Here is a 15,756-nt window from a genome sequence, read left to right as displayed (position 1 = left end):
TAAGGACTGAGAGGCTGTCCGGTATGTGTGTGTGTGTCCGAGTCGGTGCTGCTTGCCCGATCGGGCATGTCTGCGCAGGGTCTGCTGGCCCGCCAGCTATTTTTACTTGCCCCGGGCATTCGGGCAACCGTTAATGTCGGACCCTGGCAAGTAAGCTATCTCCACGGGCATCATGTGGCGACATTTACCAGGTGTAAGTAAACCAGCGACAAAATGAAAAAACACCAACGAGGATGAAGCTGAAGCTGTAAAAGAAAATTTTTGTGAGACATGGAGGTTCGGCGATAACGGCGTTTCAAGAGGCTGGCTACACCACGATGCTGAGGGTGCAGTAATGAGCTGTAATGTATGTCGGCAGTATGCTTAAGAAAAAAAACGTAACAACTCGTTTGTCATTGGTAACAAAACGATGAAGCTGGAGAACATCCGTGACCATGAACGCAGCAGGTGTCACATAGCCTGCTATAACTGTAAATTACTGTTATGTTTGAAGTACAATTATTTGAAGCACAAAGTGCAAATGGAATTTTGAGCTAAAAACTTGATAATATTTAATAATTTTGCTTCAAATTTCACTCTGGCCTCTCCTTTAAGCTTGTATTTAGTCTCTATAAACAGACTCTACATTCAGTGAATGTAGAGTCTGTAGGCAAACCCCGGAGATTTTGCCTCTGGAAGAAGAGCAGAAGAGCCCTGGTTTCCGGTTGTAGGCTGTTTGTAGTCCGTGTGATATTGACCAATCACGTTTGAGCCGGCTGCAGTTGTTGCCAGGTTACACGGTCCGTGCGGTGAACATAATTGGCGTCACTGCAAACTCTGAATCCATCGCAATGGTTCAGCATATTTGCGTCACTGCAAACTCTGAATCCATCGCAATGGTTCAGCATATTTACTTGTATATAAACAGAAGTTGGAAACGGAAATTCGCCTCCTCCGCCCAAATCAAACCGGAATGCCAAAAAATCGGGGGTCTGCCCCCAGAGGCTGTATCGCCGTCTGCCGGAAGTCAGACGCCGAATACAGCCGATGGGTTCCGAGAATGGCTTGTATTCAACATAATACTGTATTATCTCAATGAAAAGTACTGAAACAAATGTTTATGTGACAGAAAAAGGCAACTCGTTATTTTGGCTGGTGAAAAATATGCTTGGCCAGTGGATTTTTTCTTCTACCAGTCCCCTTGGCCGGTGAGCCAAAAAGTTAATTTTCAGCCCTGGGCCCAGCATGCTTGTTTGAAAAACTGGAATCAATACGTTGTAATGTGGGCAGAGATATTTTGTAAATCAAATATCATGTGGACAGAATTTCTTTTTTTTTTTTTTTTTAACGGAGGAGAAAAATATTTTCAAAACTATGTGTATACTTGCAGACGAGACCGGAGAGTTAAAGTGGCTATAACTGATATCTTTATAATAACAGTGTATTAATGACAACGTGACAATGAGCGGGGTCGTTGGTAGTAATGAACCTACAGAGAATCATCACCTGAATCTGCAGCTCCCTGTCATCAACCCAAACAGTACACTGTACACGACTCTCTCCCACCATCCACTGAAACTAAACTCTAAACTCACATATTTAATTGTTTTTTTACAATCTCCAATTTTCCGAAGCACTCTCATTAATTAGAGACAGAGGTGAACTCCAACACGCATACCTCAGTGTTGGCTGCAACCTGAAGGTTCATTTTCTACAACATAAAACCTCCAGCTGCCACAGGCGTATACGCTTCAGCAGTTCCACCAATTGTATAAATAAAAAATAAAACTCACACGGCTCAGCAGGTGATTTCAGGGGGTTTTATCAGGTCAGGAGCAGCTTGCGAGTGCAGAGCGGAGGGAGTGTGTCGAGGGAGAGCAGCTCTGCGGCGCTCAAAGAACCCCATTTATTAAAACCCATTTAAAACCACACTTCAGCACTGAGTCACAGGCTCTCTGTGGACGAGAGCAGAAAACAGACAGGCAGGCAGACCCTGGACACAGACACTCCTGTTTAAATTGTCTCACATCTCACATCCGCATTACACTTCCCACGGGAGAAAAAAGTAAAAGGTTAATTTTTTTTTAAAAGCCTCTTGTTTGCTGCTTCAGCCTGCAGCTCCACACACGACCCAAAGCACCGAGTACAAACATGTAACCTCACAGAATCACAGAATACAGTTCTCTAATCAATGCTTTTACATCAACAATGCATGATATGGCTATATATTAGGGGTGTAACGATCCATCGATCTGCATCTATACATCAATTCAATGATCAATGATCCACTAACATTGATGCAGAGTAAAATCTTCAATCCATTTCATCATCTTTAGGTTACACCTTTCTTTTGAAATTCTGTGTCACTGTCAAACGAGAGTATTCGAGTATTCGATTTGGACATCAGAGTAGTGTGACTCACTGGATATAGACTGTGACTGTAAACCTGCCATTGGCTGGCAGATTCATGCCGGCATCTCCCCCTCTTCCCATCTGCGTGTTACTGTTTTCAAATCCCCTTTGTGACAGGACACAACAACCTACATGCTGAAAATGAAAAGTTTTGACGAAGATTTGGATCATGCAGTCAGGCCTGCTTGGGTCTTACGGTGAATTGTTGTAAAGATCTGCAGCGGATAAAACAACTTGTGAACGCACCTCAGAAAAGCCCAGACTCCATCAAGCCTGATGTTGATCTGTTTTTTGACAAGGCCAGTCGGAGTTGATTTGCCACATCTTTTTACCCTGGCAGCAGCAAGCACCAGTGTGACTGACTTCACCAATATACCGATCCATTCTACTTCCCACAAGCTTCTGTGATATCGTCGTGATAACGTTTTGCAGGAGCCACAACAGTCAGCAAATCATCTGCGGTTTTAACGGGTCCACTGAGCTCCTCCAGAAGTATAGTCAAGCTCTACTGCAACAATTATCAAATTGTCTTTTTTATGACGAAAAGTTGAATCATACAGTGACATACGTCTGTTAGGCCTACTACTTTGTGGCGTTTTCTTTTGCAGGTAATTAGCCATTTTGATGGCAGTGCTCGCCTCCCTACACGCACATGTTCCACCAAAACAAGTTCCCTCCCCAACATTATTTTGCAAGGGCACCATTGCTGCATCCTGGGTCTCGTGCAGCCCAAGACAACTCTGATTGGTTCAAAGAAATACAAGCAAGCCAGAACATTCTTTATGATATTGTGCGCTATTAAACCGCTCTCTAGCGCTGACACAGTGCTGTGGTGACAAGTCTGGCAACATGAGACCACGTACAAGATAATCTTGGGAATAAACTTTTTGACTCACTGGTGAAGAAAGTGGAGAATTTAGCAGCTAAAGAGACCGATGCTTTTCTCAGGAGATGATTGAGACCAAATCAGAGCTAAAAGGAGAGTGACTACTGGGTCTGAATTCGTAGATGCAAAACAACTCCAATGTTCTGCTCTGTGTCTGCTGGATGTAAACAGAGGCAGCTGGTTGCTAACATGTTGTTTTTAAAAGGTGATAACATGTCTATGATGTCTTCACAGTTTGTTGTGGCCAATAATAGAAAATCATTATCATTAATACAGGTTTGCATTATGTTTTCCATGTTGGTGTGGTGTTCATTTCAATTAGCTTTCAGATTTCTTTGCAGACGAGCACATTACAGTTAGACCAGTATATCTGCTGCTTGATGCTAATGGAATATATTTATTCAAACAGCACATATGTAACAGGAAACTGAACCTACTGAACCTGACAGTGTTAGAGCCTCATTGAAGTGAATGTAGGTCAGAATGAACTGTTAAACTGAAGAATATTTTTTTCTATTCATGTTGTTTCATCCATTTCATCATCATCATCATCATCATCATCATCATCATCATCATCGTCATCATCAGAGGATTTATATATTCAGTGTTTCAGAAAACTGGAGGAGGTACAATGATGCACACTGTCTGTGCAGTGGAGATATGTTTTTATCCATGCATCGCCACAAATCATCTGTCTTATCTCCTCACCCTTGGGTTGAAAACACAGATCTAAAAAGGATATTTCCATGCAGGCTGGAGGAGTTTCCTCTGCAGTAGGAATCACAGTAATCCTCCCAGAGGGCAGCGAGAGATGAAAACAGAGCGAGAGTCAGCTGTTCATCACAGCCGCAGTATGAACAACGACATCATAATGAGGGAAGCAATTAGGGCTACAACGGTTTGTGTATTGGTACAGAATAGTCACAGACCTGTGTACACAGCCGTATGCAGAACACAGGGTATACAGACTGATGCATGCAATGAGAAACCAAAGTTTATATGCATGACCTCCGCCCAGAAACTTTTAGTTGTATGCAGTTAGCAACATGTGTTGAAGTTAGCACAACAAGCTGATTGGCGTGCGAGCACAAATGAAACAGCAGGGTTAAAAGACCTGCCTGCAGGTTCCCGATCCGCTCCAACAGCAATGGAGGAAGAGTTGTGTAAAATGCGAGTACTATGTGTCAGTGCTGCTCCACAGTTGTAGAATGTGTGAATGGAAACAAGTCCAACACGTACATGCTAATGCACATTTGATGACATCACCCAGATGTGCCCATCACCAGGACAAGGAAAAAGCAAACCAGAGTTTCCCCCACACATTCAGTTAGTTGTGGCAGCCCGCCACGAATAAAACATCTGCCACCACATTTGAATTTTCTATTTTTGGAGCTGGACCACTCATTAGCTGCACTGTTGGAATACTGTTTGGTTATTAATTGTTCCACACTCTTGGAGCAAAGAGCCCAGAGCGTAGTCTGAGCACAGACGGAGCAGCAGAGCGCCTGGCGCAGTGAAAGTGAAACTTATTAGTTCATTGCGCCGGGTCTAAAAGTTTGCTTTCACTCAAACAGCTGCTCCTCTCATCCACCGATCTGATCAGCTCTGATCATATTGACTGATCAATATCTTCCCTGCGACTTAAACCTCCACAAACTGTTGCTGATGAAAACAAAGAAGAATTCCACCTATGCTGCGTTCACGGTAGGGCTGTCAAAATTGCTCAAAAATGACGTTCGAATATTCCTTCTAAAAATAACTCATAGGTTCAAACCATTCAAATTTTTTTTTTTCCCCATTATGTCCACAAGAGGGCAAACTAACATACTTGTATATGTATTAATATAAGGGAACATAACTACTTGTAGGTATTTTTATTTCAACATAAACGTCTTTGAAAACATTTACATACCTACACATTAAAACACATAAAACAATTATCCATAACATTACGATAGAGACGACCGCGGACCTCTCGCTCGCCCCCCCTCTCTGACCCATCAGGCCACACTGCTCGCGGAAGCGCTGCGAATAGCCTTGAAGCGAAGCCAGTTTCCTTTCGGCGCCCATGTTAACCGATTGCTGTGCAAGCCGCAAGCGAATGTGTCAAGCCGGGTGACGGAGACAACAGCTGGGAGCAGAACCGCTTGTCAACCAGTGTGGAGAAATGCTCCGTCTCGCGCGAGAATTTCGGTGCGCTGCGATTCGCAGCACTTCCGCGGGTGGTGTGGCCTATGCAGTGCGTTCAGTGCAGCAGCCCAGGCCAACACCCACTCGCAAAGAGGACAGCTGTGGTGGTGTTTTGGGTTTTTTTTCTCCATAATCGAATATCAACTTTCACATTCGAAGGTCCATTTTTTTCCCAAATTCGAATTTAAATTCGAATTTAGAATATTCGTTGACAGCCCTAGTTCACGGACACACAAAAACCTCTGAATTAGGGACACACCCTCAATTTCATATATAACAGGAGATGGTTTTCAGTTTTTTGCCAGTTGTGACATGTCACCTTGTGAGAAAGTGTTTTCAGTGTACAAACAGTATTTGTACATAATGTTTTTACCAAAGTTTTTTACCAGTTGCAAAATGCTACTTCAGCAAAGGCTTCTGTCTCTCTGACACCTGTATTACAGTCTGTCCAAAACAAGATTGAAACAGTATGAGATTTTTACGTTACAATAATTGCCTCAGAAAATGTTGTGGTTTCACGGTATCATAGTATGAAAGAATTTATCTCTATTAATCAGCATGAACCATAAAGGAATAAAAACTATTATAATAACTATGTTATTGTTGGTTGAACAAACATTTCACGACTATAATGAAACTTTTTGTTGGAAGTTTGTGTAAAAAGGGGCGATTCAACGTCCAGCTGCATTTTTGTTTTTAATATTGTAGATAAGCAAATGTGCACTGTCTGATAACTGTCAACTTATATATCATGGCATACCGTGAAACAGGTCTATTGCTGCAACCCTAGTCCAATTAAATAAAATAAAAAAAAGAAAGTTCTTTTTCCCCTGTATCCAACTCTCACCAAACCATGACTCTGAAACCAGAGTATGAACTGAACTGTGACTTCTGTGTACTTTTGCATCTCTAGCTGCAACTATTATTTACATTTCTGATTAATTCATTGATTAATCAATCAATCATTTCATCTATGAAACTACGCCAATATGTTGCCAGTTTTTAGAGGCTGGCATGAGCCCATTAGGTCACAATACAAGCCCCCCCTGCCACAATGGCAGTCGGCCTACTGATTTTAAAATAAGTCTGGCTGGTAAATATGTAACTCTGAAGTTAGCTTAATAATAATCACCAACTAGTTTAGTCTCGTTTTTGAAGAGCTCTGAAGTATTTGTGTGCTCCCTGACTTTGTGACATGCTGCATAACGCATCTCACCTGCTGATCCATTTTCTTACAGTGTCCAGACAATAACACCCTCCTTAAATACGTGGCCTTTACTGTGTGATGTCACACCTCTGCTCCTTTTCCCTGAAGGTTAATGTCATATCTCATATGTCATATTAATTTTTGCACTTTCTAAAAAGGTGTTTTATTCACCAAATTAGATCAATTTTTGTGGACCTGTGATGCTTGCTCATACACAATGGCTGAGTATCCTTCCATCCTTCTTTGCTCTGTAAGGAGCCTATCCCAGCTGACACTGGATGAGAGGCGGGTTACAACCTGGACAGGTAACCAGACCATAACAAGGCTGACACATCATTCATGCTCACATTCACTTCTACAGGCAATTTTTTTTTAAGTTACCATTATCATTCACCTGGAGAAAACTCACGCTAACACAGGGATAACATGCAAACCTTACACAGGACACTTTAACTGGAAAAGAGCACTATAGCTGTGTGTGTGTGTGTGTGTGTGTGTGTGTGTGTGTGTGTGTGTGTGTGTGTGTGTGTGTGTTGTAGCTGACTTTTCAAAACTTTTCAGGACACAGTTTAAAAACCTTAATGATGTACATTTCTGTGCTTGTCGAAGCAGATTTTTTCTTTTTGATAAGCTTCTCGAAAAAATTGCGACACAGCAGAGTTGCTGACTGCAGGCCCCACAGTGACCGGTTTTAATGGATTAATGGAGATGGTTAGAGGTTTTAATGAGCTCCTATGGAGGTATCACCTCACTGGAAACAAATGATTTCTACTAAAATGAAATCTCACTTTTTGGCTGAGAACCACTCAGAGGGCCGGAGCTGTCAGATACAGGACGACAGACTTAGCAGGTCTGTAATTACTGTATTAGAGAAGATGACAACTTAATAATATCATTTCAACGCACAAAGGTATTTTGTAGAAAAACATACCTTACAGCAATTTAAGATATGATGAAAGTGCTGCGGTGGTATTAGAGATATTAAAATGACACATCATAATTAATTGTCAAACTTCACCTGAATACAATCCCTTAATTCTTAAATAAAAGAGTGTATTTAAAAAACAAGAGGTATAGACAGGTTGGGTAAAAATCATGGAGGAGGAGGAGGTGGAGTTACCTGCACCATCATGTCTCACTGGATAAATTCAAAATAATGAACATTTCCACTGCACTAATTCCATCAACAGTCGTGTCATAATATTCTCCACTTTGCTGAAAATGATTTCTCTATGTAACACTAACGACGCTCTCATTTGCTTATTAATCTCAACTGCTTCTTCTTTGCTGTATCTGAACAGAGTTATATCACTGTCAACGAAACTAAACACTTTCCTGCAGATTCAGGCAGATTTGTCTCTAGGGATGCACGATAAATATTGGGCCAATGAATTATCAGCCGATAATGGGACATTTTCATAATTATGCATTATTCTGGTAATCACAATTATAGCCGATAAATAGTGCCGATAAAACAAAGCCAGACTGCTTTCATTGACTTAACAAAGGCAGCATCTACACACCTGACACAGTGGGTGGCGGTACATGTACCTTTAAACTTGGTTTGCGTGCCGCCAATAAACAGAGAAGAAGAACAACAGCTGCAGCACGCCGTCAGGAGGGCAACCCATGTTGCGGTGTGGACGTCCTTCACAGTTCCAGAGGAAGAAAACAGGATTGCCCCGAGGGTCTGATCTCCAACGACCAACAGGTTAGACACAATGCTGGTGTTAGCATGAGCTAATTAGCAGCAGTGGCTAACATCTGATGGCTCAATTCTGTTGTTAAACGTATTAAATAACCACTAGCCATGGGCAACCCAGTGTGGAGCACGTTTATCTCTCTGGCCGTGTGCATTGAGGGTAGATCATTTGACAATACCCCAGAAAATCTCCCTGTTTTTCACATCCTAATGTTGGCAGGTATGAAGAGTCAGAATTGTGTTTGTTTCTGTTGTGGTAGCAATAGTGATGTTGGTTTGATTTGGTTCGGTCAGAACTATGGAATATCAAATCTCCATATATCCTCACTACATGTTGGCCTTTCCTACTCTCGGTATACATAAACTACAGGTACTAAACACTTTTTATTAAAAACGAAAATGTGAAATTACCAGTTATCGGTATCAGTTGAAAAAATCCCTATCGGTGCATCCCTATTTGTTTCACATTAAAAGCCCCCCAGAAGGAGGACAGAGTGTCCTTTGAGGTGCTGGCAGGCTTTTATTGTGAAATCTACAGAAAACGTGATAAAGTATTGCGCAATTTCATCCATATCTACATGAGAAATACATGTGCAAATAATGTTTTATGGTTATCAAATGACGACTAACATTGTCTACTCTGCTGATACCAGGACAATTAGATGCAACTGAGATAGAGGTGCAGAAACAAGAAAGCCATGCGGCATGTGTTGCTCTGACGGTTCACACACACACACACACACACACACACACACACACAGAAATCTCACAGCCATAATTTGTATATGTTTGAGCCAGATCCGAACTGAAAACACTACAGAGCAGTTTTACAGGCCAGAAGAAGAAACAAAAAGTTTGTTTGTGCTGAACGTTTAGCAACAATAGGCTTCACCTGAGGAGTGTGATTCAACAACCCAAAGAAAAAAACAAGCTCTTTATTTCATTGATTTGTACTTTATTCTGCTCGAAGTCACGCTGCACACGAATATGTTTTTATCCTTTTTCTTCTTGGAATAAAACTTTAACTGTCAAAAATCAACCTCATGTACCTGCCTCACCTGTGATCACCTCTCAGTTATTCAACACCTCATGCCAACATGTCAGCACTGTAATTAAGACTGGAGCAGACAGAGGACAAAATATTCAAGTAGTCAGTAGACATTTTCACTCGCCAGCCAAAAACCAAATGGTCATCTACTTAGTGGCTGCACCATTTGGTCAGGGGAAAAAAAAGAAGTAAAATTTGCACCCAAAACAGGGAATTAGAAATATATAAGGATATACATATATACATAAGGATGCTCGAATTTATCGGCTCAACATCAGTACTGGCTGATATTCGACTGGTTGACTACCATCAGCCTATCTGCAATTAACATGACATTCACTTATGGATGGATAGCAGATGTTTTTCTGTTGTGCAACATCAATTTTGCTCAGACTAAAAGCAGGGCTCGAGATAAACAGTGTGCCGTCATCCCCGGAACAAAAATAAACGTGTCTGGGATGAGCAGAGATCTTCACCTGCATGCCATCGGGATGAAAGAACACAGTAAATTCACTATCCCTGTGTTGGTATGCACCCTGTTGTTTCTTCTCATGATGCTACATTGTAAACAGCTTATCGATGTTATAATCCGCAGGAGGAGAGCTAGCTACCGTTAGCTGTTAGCCAGTGGCCAGAACTAACTGCTGACAGAGGTTGCATTGAGAAATATTATGATGTATTGGCTCAGAATTTCCCAATCAGCACATCGTTAATATTATAATAAATGCCATATATCTTACATAATTTAGTTCAAATAAAGGTCTGTTTCTTGCAGCTGGGGTAGATAAAGCCACCCTGAGAATTTAAGGTAAATGGTTTGTTTTTATGGAGCAGTGTGTAAGATTTAGGGGGATTTAGTGGCATCTAGCAGTGAGGATTGCAGACTGCTATCAGCTGAAACTTCTCCTGGTTAGAATCCCTTCAGTGTTCATTGTTCAGGAGGTCTTTACCAGGAGCCAAATTATCTGCAGAGGTCTCTTCCTGTCCAAAACAAACAGACCAGGTTTTTGAAGCCAGGTAAAAAAAAATCTGTCTTTCCTCTCATTGTGGAGCGGTTGTGAATTACGGTGGCTGACACAAAAATGTGAATGTCCCTATTTAGAGCCAGTGTTTGGTTTGTCTATTCTAGGCTAGTGTAGAAACATGGCAGTGCAACATGGCAGTCTCCATAATTGCTGCCCCGCTCCTTATGTAGATGTAAACGTCTCATTCTAAGGTAACAAAAACACAATGATTCTTATTTTCAGGTGATTATACACTAAAGAAAACATACTTATTATATTTAATCTCTACCAATATATCCCCCTAAATCCTACACACTGGACCTTTAATGTGGGACGGTGTCCTACGGGAACATTTTGATGTTAGAGCCAAATCTTGTTGCTGTATTGTTACAAATTGTTTGTTTAGCAGCTGGTGGCCAACAGTGAGTGAAAACTGATCTCCAGTGTAAGCTGCCATGTTTTGTTCTGCAAATGCCTCTGTGTCAGAAATCAAGTGAGACAGCAGAAGAAGATGTGAATTAATCCATCCAAAATGTCAGCCAATCAGAATGGAGGGAGGCGGAGGGGGAAGACAAACATGTCAGACAAGAGAGTGACGGCTGTGATGAGACGCTGCCTCTCTCACTAACAGCCACTGTGTGTCAGGATCACAAACTGTACTTTCTGTTTGTTCAGGCGACGCCGCAGCGCTTGCCAAACCTTATTTCCTCCCCATTTGCATAATCTTTGTCTTTCCCTCTTTTTGTGGGGATGAGAGCGTGAGAGGCTCAACAGAAGCAGAAAGAAAACCAACTCCAAGAATAGATCTGGAGAGAGGATTGTCCCAGTGTCAGTATCCACACTGTAGTGTACTGTGTTTCCGACATGCTGCTGCTCTGCTGCTCTCCATCGACCTCACAGGACCAACACTACAACACCTACTCCACACCCACTTACTGCTCTGTTCACCTGTCCTGTTGCATCCACATTTTGGATATTACTATAGTTCTTTTAAGGACGGACAGTTTTAGAAGACCAACACATGATCAGAGGCCCCAAAAGTCAAACTATGACGCTCTGGGTACTCCTCCTGCATTGGTTTTGGACACTTAGGAATAGCATGTCAATTTATGCTTGTCACATGCATTGTGTCTTTTCAAAATAAACTGCCATATTCACAGGAAATGCAGTTTTTTCTCATTAAATGCATACAGTCTCCTTTCAAAATAAACTTGTGTAAATGTAGGTAAAAAAAACAATTTTTTAGGTTTACTTCCTCAGGTTAAGGCAACAAAAGCACAGGGTTAGAAAAAAAGATTTGGCTTGAAATAAGTATGTTTGTTACTACTGTAATGTAAAGCTGCGTGACGTGAAATATGCCACAACTGTGACAGGCTATGCAGGGCTGCACAATTAATCAAATCTTAATCATGATTACGATTTTGGCTTCTTGCAATTAAATGAACATGATCAGCTGCGATACTGATGTTTAAATGCAAGCCTCGCTCATAGAAAAATCTGCTTCACATCAAATCAAGCGCTCCCTAAAAGCAGCCTCCACTTTGGGGGAGCTGTTCACAACTCGTGCAGCAGCCTGTGAAAAACTTTGCTGAAAGCTGCGATTGCAGACCGGCAAAACAAAAATTATCCGTTCATTATCCAGTGTTTGGAAGAATTTGGATTTAAAAGAGATCACATCATATGTAAAGAGTGCATGCCATTTGTTTCTGTGACACAGCAACAAAAATAACTTATTAAACCATCTAACGCTGCAAACTGTAGTACAATGAACAAACGAAGAGAAGAAGAAGAACCTCACTAATGTTGCCTCACTGAATCACCGTCCTTATCCAGCATCAACTTAGACATCCACAACAGCAATGCTGCATCACAGGAGATGCACTGAATTAAGGTGAAGAAGAACCTTTTTTTATTTTCAGTCTTATTTTGATGCTTACTTTGATTTTTTTTAATTAGCAGGAATGTGGCACAACGTGAAAGTAAAAGCAGTGCTTTGCTGATTTAATTTTGGCAGAGATGTTTTGGCATGATTTAATTTATATTTTGCTTCTACAAGATGTGCTGTAATCAGGTGAAGAAGAGCCTTATTTAAGATTTGTATATTAGCAGAGCTGTAGCACAACATGAAAGTGAAAGCAGGGCCCTGTTTATCTGAGTGTGAAAGTGCAATAAAAAAAGTGATAGATAATCATGATCTCAGTATTAAAATAAACTTGATTACCCTTTTGGCCATGATCGTGCAGCTCTAATGCATACTAGCACACTAGGTTGTTAGTAGAGTAACTTCATAAATTTTTGGTTTCAAAAGGGAAACAAACAGCTGTTCCCAGGTGAAAGTCCAGAGTTTAATTGACCCATCCATTTCCCCTCCCACGCACCCTATGTGGTCAAAAAATGCCGCCACCGTATGTGTCTTATACCGCTGCAACAGGATGCCTCTGTGCGTCCATATCTGATGACGAGGGCCACTGACCAAGCCTCAGTATTTGTCGAGTAGGTCGTGAGACTGGACTGGGAAAATATGTCATTTCAATTTTTCCTGCCTAGTAACTGCCACCGTGATTTTGTGATTACTTTCTATCAATTTAACTCCAGGCACATATTGTAGTCTGTTGTATTAAACTAGATGCGTCCGTACCAAGCATAATTAACTTATCCTATTTCTACATGATAATAATTATAATCTGATAAAATGATGCTGGTTTCCTTCCAGGGTTCTTTTCTTCCTATCAAGTCAGCCAGACAAGTTTTCATTACTGAAAAAAATCTCAGCTTGATTTTATCTAGATAAAAACTCAAACTTCTTTTATTCTTTTCTGAGGAGCGCACAGTGTATTCTGAATCTTTTCAAGCATCAAATTGATACAGAGTTGTAAGTCTTACTTAAAGAAACCACCTCTGGGGCAAAGAGTATAAATACAGAAATGCAGACATGCTGAGAGTAACAAAATACAATATTGTTTCATCTTGTATTTTGACTAGGTCTCAAGTATTAATTATCCAAAAACATTAATATGCTACAGCTGAGTAAATTTACAAGTGACAGATGTTTTACAGCGAGAGAAACCACCAACACAGACATTATTAATGCAATGTGAGATGCACTTTCAGAATTTTAAGTTAAAAACTGTTTATCATTTGGCCCTAATTTCTACCCATGAGACATATCGCCTTCAACATGTTACCATACACCAATCAGCCACAATATTAAAACCACAGACAGGTGACGTGAGTAACATTGATCGTCTTGCTCGTTGAAATGTTCTGCTGGGAAGCCTTTGGTCCTGGCATTCATGTGGATGCCTCTTGACACGCAGCACCCACCCAAACACCACAGCAGACCAATTACCCCTCCCTCATGGCAACAGGATCTCTGGGGTACCGGCACATGCCACAGATGCTCGATCAGATTTGGATCTGGGGAATATGGAGGCTGGATTGACGCCGTGAGCCCTTTGTCACGTACCTCGGGTCATTCCTGAGCAGTTTATGTGGCATGGTGCACTATCCTGCTTGGGGGGCCACTACCATCAGGGAGTGCCATTGCCATGAGTGGGTGTACTTGGTCTGCAACAGTGCTTGGGTGGGTGGAGCGTGTCAAATGGCATCCACGTAAATGCCAGGACCAAAGGTTTCCCAGCAGAACTTTGCATTGTAAGAAGACAGTCGCTGTTATTCACTTCACCTGCCAGTGGTTTTAATGTTTTGGCCTATTGGTGTATTTCATACAGTTTGTCGGACTGAGTTTTGGGCAGAACTGACACAGAACAGGCATCGCAGCCTCCTGCCAGAGGGATTCAGCCTCCTCTTTCAGCCTCTTCAACAGAAAACTTTTCATGTGAAAAGGGGTGAAAAAAGTGGCAGGTGGTCTCTGTAATGCAGCAGTCAGCGAGGCAAAGAGGAGAAATAACCGGGATGCCACGGCCAGATGAAAGTCCAATGTCCTCACTCTCTCATAGAGCTGTCCAGCAGGAGGTCGCTGGGGTCGAGCATTGAGTGATCTATCCCACAGCGAGCGGCCGCTGATTTAAAAGCAGGAGGGAGTGCTCGACTTTTAACTCTCAGGGGCGGGTGGAGACAGGATGAGTAAGCTCCTCGGAGCTCATAAATATTCGTCTGCAGCTCCACACAGGAGAATAAGCGGGGAGGAAAATCCAGGACCTGAATGATCAGTGTCCAGACTAGAACGGCATATTTCTCTCCCAAAAATTAAGTTTTACCAAAACAGCCTCTGGAGTGCATTCATCTTAAAACAGACACTTGGTGTTTCAGTGTGTGAGGGGCGGTGAAGCTGCCCAGTGAGGGTCCGAGGCTGTGTGGCATAAAAGTGAGGAACACAGCCTTTGGTTGCCTCTAACGTTCTCTGTGATCACTCATTTTAACTGCAATTACATTAAGACATACTTTATGAATCCCGTGTGGGGAAATTTAATTTCTTTACTCACACAGACAGACCCGTAATACACACATGCACAAACCATACTGTATGGAGAGATGTCAGGGAGAGAGCTGCCTCATATATGGTGAAGCCTCAAGCAGCCGGGGATTTGGGGCTGGTAGTGGTCAGGATGCAAATTGGCACCTCTCTAGCCAGCAATCCACACTCTGTACTTAGTCCTGAATTCGGCTGTGTCAGAATTAAGTTTAGGTGACTACAGAGAGCTGGAGGTGACTGAACTGAGGTGTAATGGGCTGTCACTGGTGGCAGTCAAGTACAGTTAGGACAACTTAATGTCTTTCTTTTTACGTGTCACACATTTGAAATGTCGATATAACCGAGCATACAACACAGCTGCTGTCATAAACCTGTATTTATGCAGATTTAGACAGACGACGTCACAATATAAAACAATGATATACTATATGAAATATGAAAACTTCAGCCTGTCTGTTTTCAAGATTCACTTAACAGGAAATGTACAGTTTACATACATCTCTTTCCAAATAAGCGCACTATGCCGGTACAACACTGAATTGACTTTTGTTTTCTTCAACAACAAACGCACAAGGTTATGGTTAGCAAACATACGACTGTGGTTGGGTTTAGAAAAAAATAACACTTTGGCTTTACATTTATACGCGAAGCAAACACCAGCCTACCGGGTGAAAGTCAGTGATTGTTGGACACATCCACCACCACTCGGACTTTTTGCCTCCTTTTTTTTTTACATCCACCACCACTCGGACTTTTTGCCTCCTTTTTTTTTTTAAAGATAATTTTTTCGGGCTATTTTTGCCTTTATTGTACAGGACAGAGTGAAATGGGGTGAGAGAGAGAGAGAGAGAGAGAGAGAGAGAGAGAGAGAGAGAGAGAGAGAGGGAGAGAGA

At 41.8% G+C, this 15,756-nt stretch overlaps 2 protein-coding genes across 5 annotated transcripts in view; one reads left to right on the top strand and one right to left on the bottom strand.

Moving 5' to 3' along the window:
* Positions 1–15,756, top strand: part of LOC126407721 (E3 ubiquitin-protein ligase TRIM21-like) — a 297,595-nt gene that overhangs the window by 104,998 nt on the left and 176,841 nt on the right. The window lies entirely within an intron of this gene.
* pot1 (protection of telomeres 1 homolog) overlaps positions 1–15,756 on the bottom strand; it is a 128,688-nt gene that overhangs the window by 100,682 nt on the left and 12,250 nt on the right. The window lies entirely within an intron of this gene.

The sequence above is a fragment of the Epinephelus moara genome, chromosome 20, assembly GCF_006386435.1.
Source record: "Epinephelus moara isolate mb chromosome 20, YSFRI_EMoa_1.0, whole genome shotgun sequence".
NCBI classification, from domain to species: Eukaryota; Metazoa; Chordata; class Actinopteri; order Perciformes; family Serranidae; genus Epinephelus; species Epinephelus moara.
Note: the sequence above shows the minus strand (reverse complement) of the source record. Positions and strands in the feature narration are given on the sequence as shown.